Raw genomic sequence first — 10,933 nt, 5'->3', positions numbered from 1 at the left:
TTAGCCTTCAATACATACTTGAGAGAACAACTTAGAAAGGAATTAGTTAGTTTGGGTCAGATTTCAGAGATTTGAGTCTATTGTTCTTTGTGGCTTTTTGGATTCCATGAGTGCTAAAGTCAGACATCTCTGTGGTGAGAGTCTTTGACAAAGGCTATTCACCTCATAGAGGACAGAGGTCAGAGACAGAAGGGACCAGGCATAAGGTAAAATCTTCAAAGGCCTGCATGCTGGTACTGACTGTGAGCTATGTCCTCACTATTTAAGTCTCAAGAACCTCACACAACAGTGCCACCATCAAGAGATCAAATACTTAACACCTGAGCTTTGTGGGAGACAGATCACATCAAAACTATAACATCATCTCAGAAGAGCAATGTGTGATTGTGATTAACTCCTCAGAGATAGAAAGAATTGTGGTTATTAGGAGCTGGGGAAGTCAGAAATGGTAGATGACATTCAATGAGGACAGCATTTCTGTTAGGAAAGATGAACAGTGGTGGCCGCTCCACCACACTGTGAATGTATTTATAGCCACAAATCTGTACATACAGACAAGTCAGTGATGAATTGTGGTATGTATATTTAGCCATATTACTTGGTGTATACAACAAACATAGGTGGATCTTCTACTAACCAGCAGTGCTGTCTTCAAGTGAACCAGTGACCAGCTACGTGGCAAAACAAACAGCTATCTGGGCCAGCAGAGATGATGAGGACACAACTCTCCTAATATGTCCTTTGATACTTGTTGCTGGCGACACCACTGACCTGTTTTGTAGTTCTGAGAATTCTATGATGTCATCAAATTCCTTTTGAACTCCCCTTTTCAGACATTAATGTGTGAATATCATGATACTATTTGGGGACGCACTGTAGCTGCCTTTGCTTTCTTTTGTCATGTACTCCCCAACTCTTTTGCAGGGTGGGCTGTGTATACTAGTGGTTCTTCCTGCTCATGGTAAAGACCCATTTGAGTGATTGAGACCTATCTGACATCACTTTCTCTATTCCTTCCCTTTGAGGCATAGTTTCTTACCCTTGTAATTGGAGGCAGTGACAACTTAGAAGAGTCATTGCCATATTTAGATGCAGGTGCTAGCAGAGATGTCATCAACATACTAGGAAAGACCCTGGTTCATCAAGATGTTCACAAAGACCCAGGTGTATGGAATAGCTCATGAGGTTATAACTGGGTCAAAATGGAAAACCCAAAATATATCAATGAAGCACATGTGGTTACCATTGTATATTCTCACATACCACACAGCTACACCACATTATGCCGAATTATATCTAAAGAAACTTCTCCAAACTGTTTAATGTAAAGTAGAATTCAGAAATGTATCATTTGCCTAATCCTGCTTCTACTTGACAAAAAGAGAAAGAGATGGAGGCTGAAAATTATTTCAGAGAAGGAAGGAAAGAATTGGTAGCAATATAGTGTTTTCTGTATCTTTTTTCTTGTGTTTAAGACAGTTTCATTATGCAGCTCATGGTCAACTTGAAGTTCTGATTCTCTAACTTCTGACTGCAGGGGCATGGAATGTCAAGCATGTGCCACCATACACTTCCTAACCACCCAAAGAAATCTAATGTAGTGACTGTATCTGACTTTATCATTGAAAAATATGTTACTGTTTCTTTAGTGTTTTGTAATAGGTCAATCTATATTACTGTGCTAACTAATGGTTGCCTTTTGAAAGAAAAACAATACTGGCATGGATTTTTCTTCAGTATGTAGACCATTATGTGAAGGTTCAGACAGTCACAGACACCCTGGATAGAGTCCCTTGAAAATGACAAGGGCAGCTATATGAAGAATTTAGGCACAGTGTCTTTATGAGGCCTGGGTTCCAAACACATAAGCATGTTCTCTCATATCAAAACAACACATCTCTAGTCGTGAGGATGTGCATGGTAGGTCAACAGGGCTGAGTCACTTCCACAGGTCATGCAACCATGAAGTGAAAAGTACTTGGCATCAGACTAGTTTCTCAGGGTTTGAATGTGTTTGCAGTCGGTCATGTGATTTGCTTCAGTCAAAAGAAAGTTTCTAGGACTTCAGAACGCAGCCTCCTGCCAGTCAGGAGAGGCTTACCTCCAGCTTGGTTTCGGTCTCCAGAGACATCGGACAGACTGAGATCAGCCTGGGCGGCCACACCACATCTCCAGGTCCTGCAAGAGGCTAGCTGGGTTTCCGGGCGGCCAGCTGGGAGAAGTCGGTGTGCTCCAGTGAATCCAGCAGGCCCCAGCGGGAGCCTTCGGGTGCCTGCTTCGGGATCTGAACAGCCTGGGCAGCAGCACCCTGTCTACAGGCAGTGCAGGGGGTAAGCTGTGCACCAGAGGCCACCTGGGAAGAGGCAGCTTGCACTGGTGAGTAGCACTGACAAGACCAACTAACACCAGTGAGAACTAGATGGCAAAAGGCAAACGCAGGAGCGTCACTAACAGAAATCAAGGCAATATGGCAACATCTGAACCCAATTCTCCTCTACCAGCATGTCCTGGATACCCCATCACACCAATAAAACAAGATTTGGATTTAAAATCACTGGTCATGATGCTGGTACAGGAACACATGAAGGACATACTTAAAGAAATTCAGGAGAAAATGGATCAAAAGTTAGAAGCCCTTGCAAGGGAAACACAAAAATCATTGAAAGAAATCCAGGAGAATACAAAAGCCAACAATGAGGAAACGCAAAAATCACTTAAAGAAATACAGGAGAACTTTGGTCAACAGGCTGAGGTCATGAAAGAGGAAACACAAAAATCTCTTAAAGAATTACAGGAAAGCACAAACAAGCAAGTGAAGGAGCTAAGCAAAACCATCCAGGATCTAAAATCAGAAGTAGAAACAACTAAGAAAACTCAAAGGGAGACAACTTTGGAGATAGAAAGCCTTGGGAAGAAATCAGGGGACAGAGATGCAAATATCAACAACAGAATACAAGAGATAGAAGAAAGAATCTTAGATGCTGAAGATTCCATAGAAACCATGGACTCAACAGTTAAAGAAAATGCAAAATGCAAAAAGCTTGTAACCCAAAATATGCAGGAAATCCAGGACACAATGAGAAGACCAAACCTAAGGATTATAGGCATAGATGAGAGTGAAGATTTACAACCTAAAGGGCCAGCAAATATCTTCAATAAAATTATGGAAGAAAACTTCCCTAACCTAAAGAGAGAGATGCCCATGAAATATACAAGAAGCCTACAGAACTCCAAACAGACTGGACCAGAACAGAAATACTTCCCGTCACATAATAATCAAAACACCAAATGTTCTAAACAAAGAAAGAATATTAAAGGCAGTAAGAGAGAAAGGCCAAGTAACATATAAAGGAAGACCTATCAGAATCACAGCAGACTTTTCACCTGAGACTATGAAGGCTAGAAGGTCCTGGGTAGATCTCATGCAGACTCTAAGAGAACACAAATGCCAACCAAAACTACTATATCCAGCAAAACTCTCAATCACCATAGATGGAGAATCTAAGATATTTCATGACAAAACCAAGTTTACTCAATATCTATCCACAAACCCAGCCCTAAAAAGGATAATAGGAGGACAACACCAATACAAGGAGGGAAACTTCACCCTGGAAAAAGCAAGATAGTAACCTTTCATCAAACACACAAGAAGTTAAGCAATCAAATTTAAAAAATAACGTCAAAAATGATAGGAAGTAACAATCACTATTCCTTAATATCTCTTAACATCAATGGACTTAATGCCCCAATAAAAAGACACAGACTAACTGACTGGATACATAAACAGGACCCTACATTTTGCTGCTTACAGGAAACACACCTCAGGGTCAAAGACAAACACTACCTTAGAGTAAAAGGCTGGAAGACAATTTTACAAGCAAATGGTCTCAGGAAACAAGCTGGAGTAGCCATTTTAATATTAGATAAAATTGACTTTCAACCCAAAGTGATCAAAAGAGACTCCGAGGAACACTTCTTGCTGGTCAAAGGAAAAATACAACAAGAAGAACTCTCAATCCTGAACATCTATGCTCCAAATGCAAGGGCACCCTCTTTCGTAAAAGAAACTTTATTAAAACTCAAAGCACACATTGCACCTAACACAATAATTGTGGGTGACTTCAACACTGCACTTTCCTCAATGGACCAATCAGGAAAACAGAAACTAAACAGGGACACAATGAAACTAATTGAAGCTTTGGACCAATTAGATTTAACAGATTTATATAGAACATTCTATCCTAAAGCAAAAGAATATACCTTTTTCTCAGCACCTCATGTTACCTTCTCCAAAATCGACCATATAATTGGTCACAAGACAGACCTCAACAAATATAAGAAGATCGAACTAATCCCATGCCTCCTATCTGATCACTATGGAGTAAAAGTGGTCTTCAATAGCAACAGAAACAACAGAAAACCTACATACACGTGGAAACTGAACAATACTCTACTCAATGATACCTCCTTGGTCAAGGAAGAAATAAAGAAAGAAATTAAAGACTTTTTAGAACACAATGAAAATGAAAACACAACATACCCAAATCTATGGGACACAATGAAAGCAGTGCTAAGAGGAAAACTCATAGCCCTGAGTGCCTCCAAAAAGAAAATGGAGAGAGCATACATTACCAGCTTAATGACACACCTGAAAGCCCTGGAACAAAAAGAAGCTATTTCACCCAGGAGGAGTAGAAGGCAGGAAATCATCAAACTCAGGGCCAAAATCAATCAAGTAGAAACAAAGAGAACCATACAAAAAAATCAACAAAACTAGGAGCTGGTTCTTTGAGAAAATCAACAAGATAGATAAACCCTTAGCCAGACTGACCAAAGGGCACAGAGAAAGTATCCAAATTAACAAACTTAGAAATGAAAAGGGAGATATAACAACGGAAACTGAGGAAATCCAAAAAAATCATCAGATCCTACTACAAGAGCCTGTACTCAACACAACTGGAGAATCTGGAGGAAATGGGCAATTTCCTTGACAGATACCAAATACCAAAATTAAATCAGGACCAACTAGACCATCTAAACAGTCCCATAATGCCTAAAGAAATAGAAGGAGTCATAGAAAGTCTTCCAACCAAAAAAAGCACAGGACCAGATGGTTTCAGTGCAGAATTCTACCAGACCTTCAAAGAAGACCTAACACCAATACTCTTCAAACTATTCCACAAAATAGAAACAGAAGGAACACTACCCAATTCCTTCTACGAAGCCACAATTACGCTGATACCAAAGCCACACAAAGATCCAACAAAGAAAGAGAACTTCAGACCAATTTCCCTTATGAACATCGATGCAAAAATACTCAATAAAATTCTTGCCAACCGAATCCAAGAACACATCAAAATGATCATCCACCATGATCAAGTAGGCTTTATCCCGGGAATGCAGGGTTGGTTCAATATACGGAAATCCATCAATACAATCCACTACATAAACAAACTCAAAGAACAAAACCACATGGTCATTTCATTGGATGCTGAAAAAGCATTTGACAAAATTCAGCATCCTTTCATGCTTAAAGTCTTGGAGAGAACAGGAATTCAAGGCCCATACCTAAACATAGTAAAAGCAATATACAGCAAACCGGTAGCCAGCATCAAACTAAATGGAGAGAAACTTGAAGCAATCCCACTGAAATCAGGGACCAGACAAGGCTGCCCCCTTTCTCCTTATCTTTTCAATATTGTACTTGAGGTACTAGCTCGGGCAATTCAACAACATAAGGAGGTCAAAGGGATACAAATTGGAAAGGAAGAAGTCAAACTATCATTATTTGCAGACGACATGATAGTCTAAGTGACCCAAAAAACTCCACTAGAGAGCTCCTACAGCTGATAAACAACTACAGCAAAGTGGCAGGTTATAAAATCAACTCAAGCAAATCAGTGGCCTTCCTATACTCAAAGGATAAGCAGGCTGAGAAAGAAATTAGGGAAATGACCCCCTTCACAATAGCCACAAACAGTATAAAGTATCTTGGGGTGACTCTTACCAAACATGTGAAAGATCTGTATGACAAGAACTTTAAGACTCTGAAGAAGGAGATGGAAGAAGACCTCAAAAAATGGGAAAACCTCCGATGCTCATGGATCGGTAGAATCAATATAGTTAAAATGGCCATTTTGCCAAAAGCAATATACAGATTCAATGCAATACCCATCAAAATCCCAACTCAATTCTTCACAGAGTTAGAAAGAGCAATTATCAAATTCATCTGGAACAACAAAAAACCCAGGATAGCTAAAACTATTCTCAGCAACAAAAGAAAATCTGGGGGAATCAGTATCCCTGACCTCAAGCAATACTACAGAGCAATAGTGTTAAAAACTGCATGGTATTGGTACAGTGACAGGCAGGAGGATCAATGGAACAGGATTGAAGATCCAGAAATGAACCCACACACCTATGGCCACTTGATCCTCGACAAAGAGGCTGAAAACATCCAATGGAAAAAAGATAGCCTTTTCAACAAATGGTGGTGGTTCAACTGGAGGTCAGCATGCAGAAAAATGCGAATTGATCCATCCTTGTCTCCTTGTACTAAGCTCAAATCCAAATGGATCAAGGACCTCCACATAAAGCCAGACACTCTGAAGCTAATAGAAAAGAAACTGGGGAAGACCCTTGAGGACATCGGTACAGGGAGAAAGTTTCTGAACAGAACACCAATAGCGTATGCTCTAAGAGCAAGAATTGACAAATGGGACCTCATAAAATTACAAAGTTTCTGTAAGGCAAAGGACACCATCAAGAGGACAAATCGGCAACCAACAAATTGGGAAAAGATCTTCACCAATCCTACATCAGATAGAGGGCTAATATCCAATATATATAAAGAACTCAAGAAGTTAGACTCCAGAAAACCGAACAACCCTATTAAAAAATGGGGTACAGAGTTAAACAAAGAATTCTCACCTGAAGAACTTCGGATGGCGGAGAAGCATCTTAAAAAATGCTCAACTTCATTAGTCATTAGGGAAATGCAAATCAAAACAACCCTAAGATTTCATCTTACACCAGTCAGAATGGCTAAGATTAAAAATTCAGGAGACAGCAGGTGTTGGAGAAGGCGTGGAGAAAGAGGAACACTCCTCCACTGCTGGTGGGGTTGCAAATTGGTACAACCACTCTGGAAAGCAGTCTGGCGGTTTCTCCAAAACCTGGGCACCTCACTTCCAGAAGATCCTGCTATACCACTCCTGGGCATATACTCAGAGGATTCCCCACCATGTAATAAGGATACATGCTCTACTATGTTCATAGCAGCCCTATTTATAATTGCCAGATGCTGGAAAGAACCCAGGTATCCCTCAACAGAAGAGTGGATGCAAAAAATGTGGTATATCTACACAATGGAGTACTATTCAGCCATTAGAAACAATGAATTCATGAAATTCTTAGGCAAATTCTTAGGAGCTAGAGAACATCATACTAAGTGAGGTAACCCAGACTCAAAAGGTGAATCATGGTATGCACTCACTAATAAGTGGTTATTAACCTAGAAAACTGGAATACCCAAAACATAATCCACACATCAAATGAGGTACAAGAAGAAAGGAGGAGTGGCCCCTGGTTCTGGAAAGACTCAGTGAAACAGTATTCGGCAAAACCAGAATGGGGAAGTGGGAAGAGGTGGGTGGGAGGGCAGGGGAAGAGAAGGGGGCTTACGGGACTTTCGGGGCGTGGGGGAGGCTAGAAAAGGGGAAATCATTTGAAATGTAAATAAATTATATCGAATAAAAAAATTAAAAAAAAGAGATTATTGCCAGCTATGCTAGTGCAGACCTGTATAATCCCAGCACTTGAGAGACTGAGACAGAAGGATCACAAGACCAAAGGCAACCTGGGTGTCATAGTGAGAATCTGTCTCTTTAATAAAAATCAAATAAAAAAGAAGTGAGAAGGAAAATACCTTTTTGGTGTTAAAATGGCAACATGGATGTGGAAAAAGAATACCTTCACACTTACAAAATGTATAGTGTCCCTTCTGCTACAGCTCTGAGCTATCCTATGGATGCAAGTCTAATATAACAAGGCCAACAGGTGACCAAGGACATCAACAAATTAAGGTGTAATTTCAAGGATAGGTGTTATAAGAAGCACATTAACTTTGTGGGAAACATGGTCTCAGATCACCATGGAAATAGTCAAGTCTTCCAAGATGAATGTGTTCCCAATGAAAAAGAGGGAAAACACATGCTCACTAAATAAATGTAAGAGATCCTTAGCTACATCAATGACCAGAAAAGCTTGAGATCAGTACCAAGTATTGAACAATTGAATATTCAAAGAGATGAAGGACTCATGGTGACATACTTGGATATTACTGGAGAAGTTGTTATAGTGGTAGATGCAGGTTCTCCATATTCCTACTAAAGCAATGCTGGGCTTGGAGTTCATGGGTTCTTGAAAATACCATACTCATCACTGAGGAAGACCCATGGAGACACTGCAGAGAATGTATGCTAGGATGGCTGCAGCAAACTCTTTTACCTGGAGATTGGTATCTCTTCTGAGTTGCATTATGGTTACATTTCCCAATAAACACAGGAAACTGTAAAGAAATACAGGACAACAAGAGGATGAACTCTTAAGACCTGGGACAGTGACCCCTGGGGAAGCTGTAACTTTAATTTTTTCAACACCTATTTTTAATGATGATTCTTAAACACTTTAACATCCCTTTTAGCCCACCATCCAGCAGAAGTAGTGGAAAAGAAAGGATATGGGGGAGTGGACCTGTTTAGAAATGGTTCTTTGGAGCAACTCCCATCTATGTTGTCTGGAAATCGACAGTTCAGTTCACAGGTCAGCAGCAGCAGCTCCATCCACTTGCAAACATTTCATAGATATACCAACAGTCCAGTTGGGTAGAGTTGGCATAGTAAACAGGAATCAGCAGCCATGGCACTACCTAGCAGAGACAGCCAAGCTTCACCCTTGGCCCAAATCAACAGGAGGGACATCAGAAAATGTTCTAAGCTATTCCTTTCTCCGTAAAGTGAAGATCAGTGAAGATTCAAGACCAACAAGCATTCCACATCTAGTTTTTAGTGCAAACCTAGCTCAATCTTCTTCAGTGTCCATTGAGTCCTTTTTATGCTCCTTCTAAACATCACATGTCTTCCACGGATCTTGCCTCAGCACGTCTTGCACATGTGTCTGTCTTAGCTGACATCACTCTGCCAATCAGCACGAGTCTGTGGAAGGAGCAAGAAATGGCAGCACACCACCAGAAGTTTTTAGTGCCTTTTTCTCTGGATTCCCAACAAATGGAGCTCAGCTATGCAATGTAAGGTGAACCAATACATGCATGTTGTTAGCAAATAATCCTTCATCACATGTCCTTTCATGTGCTTGCTTTAGCAGAATATCCTTTCTCCTCTGTCTGCTTCAGGAAAACACTCCTTCGTGTGTTTGCTTTAGCAAATCACCATCCAACACAACTGACTTTCCAAAGAACCCTTAAGTTTCCACTTCAGGAAGCAGTACCAGGAAAGAAGGATTATGCTGAGAAAGCGTGCTCTGAGCAAATTAAGAGAACGGCAATATTTACTGGCAGGGAGATAATCAACATACCCTCTAACACTGGCCACAAATATTTAGAAAACAGTATAGTCACCACAACACTATTTTTCATACTGAAAATGAGAGACCACTTTAGGTCTGACAGTTGCATAATTTATGCTATTACCACTCCACAAAGATATATCCCAACATTATCGATACAAGTGGAGTCATGCTTCAAATTATAATTGTAGGGGCTCAGTGCCTTTCACTTAGCTTTTTTTTTTTGCGTGTGCGAGGGTGTGTGTGTGTGTGTGTGTGTGTGTGTGTGTGTGTGTGTGCTGGCCTAGAGCTATGTCCTCAGGCTGGCTTTTAATTTTTCACACTATTTTTTCAGGGCATAGATGAAATAGGCTTTCTCTTCTTACTCATCAAGTTTGGACATCTGGATTAGCTCCAGGTTTTACCTGTCATGAATAATGCAATATACATGAGCATACATATATAAAACTTTGTGATAATAGACAATCATGTTACTCTTGAGTCTATCTTATATGAGAAGAACTAAAGAAATGACATGGTGTCTAGTTCATACTTTAGAATTTACTAAACTTTTTCACCAAGTGGTTGCACCATTTTGTATTTCCAGTAGCAAGACAAGAAGAATCCATCTTGTTCATATCTCAGTACATTGTCTATCTTTAAAAATCAATATACCATACTAATAAATTATGAATGATTTTAAAACTGCCAATTAACAGAGTATTAACTTTTGGTCCAATTAACTTAATACTTATTATACTCTTTCTTGAAGCAGCCTGTTCACTGGACTATCTAACACATGTCAAATGTAAGACAATCTAGGAGCAGAGCTGCGATTTGGGAAGATAATGTTCATCTGTAGGCAAATGTAAAATACAGAGAAATAAGTGCATGCTTATTATAATGGTTAGTTTGATGTCCACTTAACCAATTTAGAATCATCGAACTGGAAAGGGAGTCTCTGTGAGGAAGTATATTGATTGTGTTAATTAGGCTGCTTATAGGCATGCCTGAAAAGGATGTATTGTTATCTTAATTAAATTGGATGACCAACCCATTGTGGATGTCATCAGTTCTTAGGAATGGATTCTGAACTGTATCAGAGTAGAGAATGCTATCTGAATGCTAGTATGAATGCAAGAATTCATTGAATGGGGACATAATGTGATTGTTTCAAGTTCCTGCCCTCTTGGCTTCTCTACAATGATGGAATAACTATATTTCTAAATATCCTGCTCTTGTGGTATTATGTTATCATTTCAATAGTAAGAGATGTTAATACATGTAGTATAATTGCTAGGTTTTTAAATTTTGTCTATCATGAGATATGTTATGTAGATGTAAAAAACAAAAAACAAGGAGCAGCTTA

Source organism: Apodemus sylvaticus, chromosome X (genome assembly GCF_947179515.1).
Source record: "Apodemus sylvaticus chromosome X, mApoSyl1.1, whole genome shotgun sequence".
Classification (NCBI taxonomy): domain Eukaryota; kingdom Metazoa; phylum Chordata; class Mammalia; order Rodentia; family Muridae; genus Apodemus; species Apodemus sylvaticus.
The sequence above is the reverse complement of the archived record's forward strand: the minus strand, read 5'-3'. Positions refer to the sequence as shown.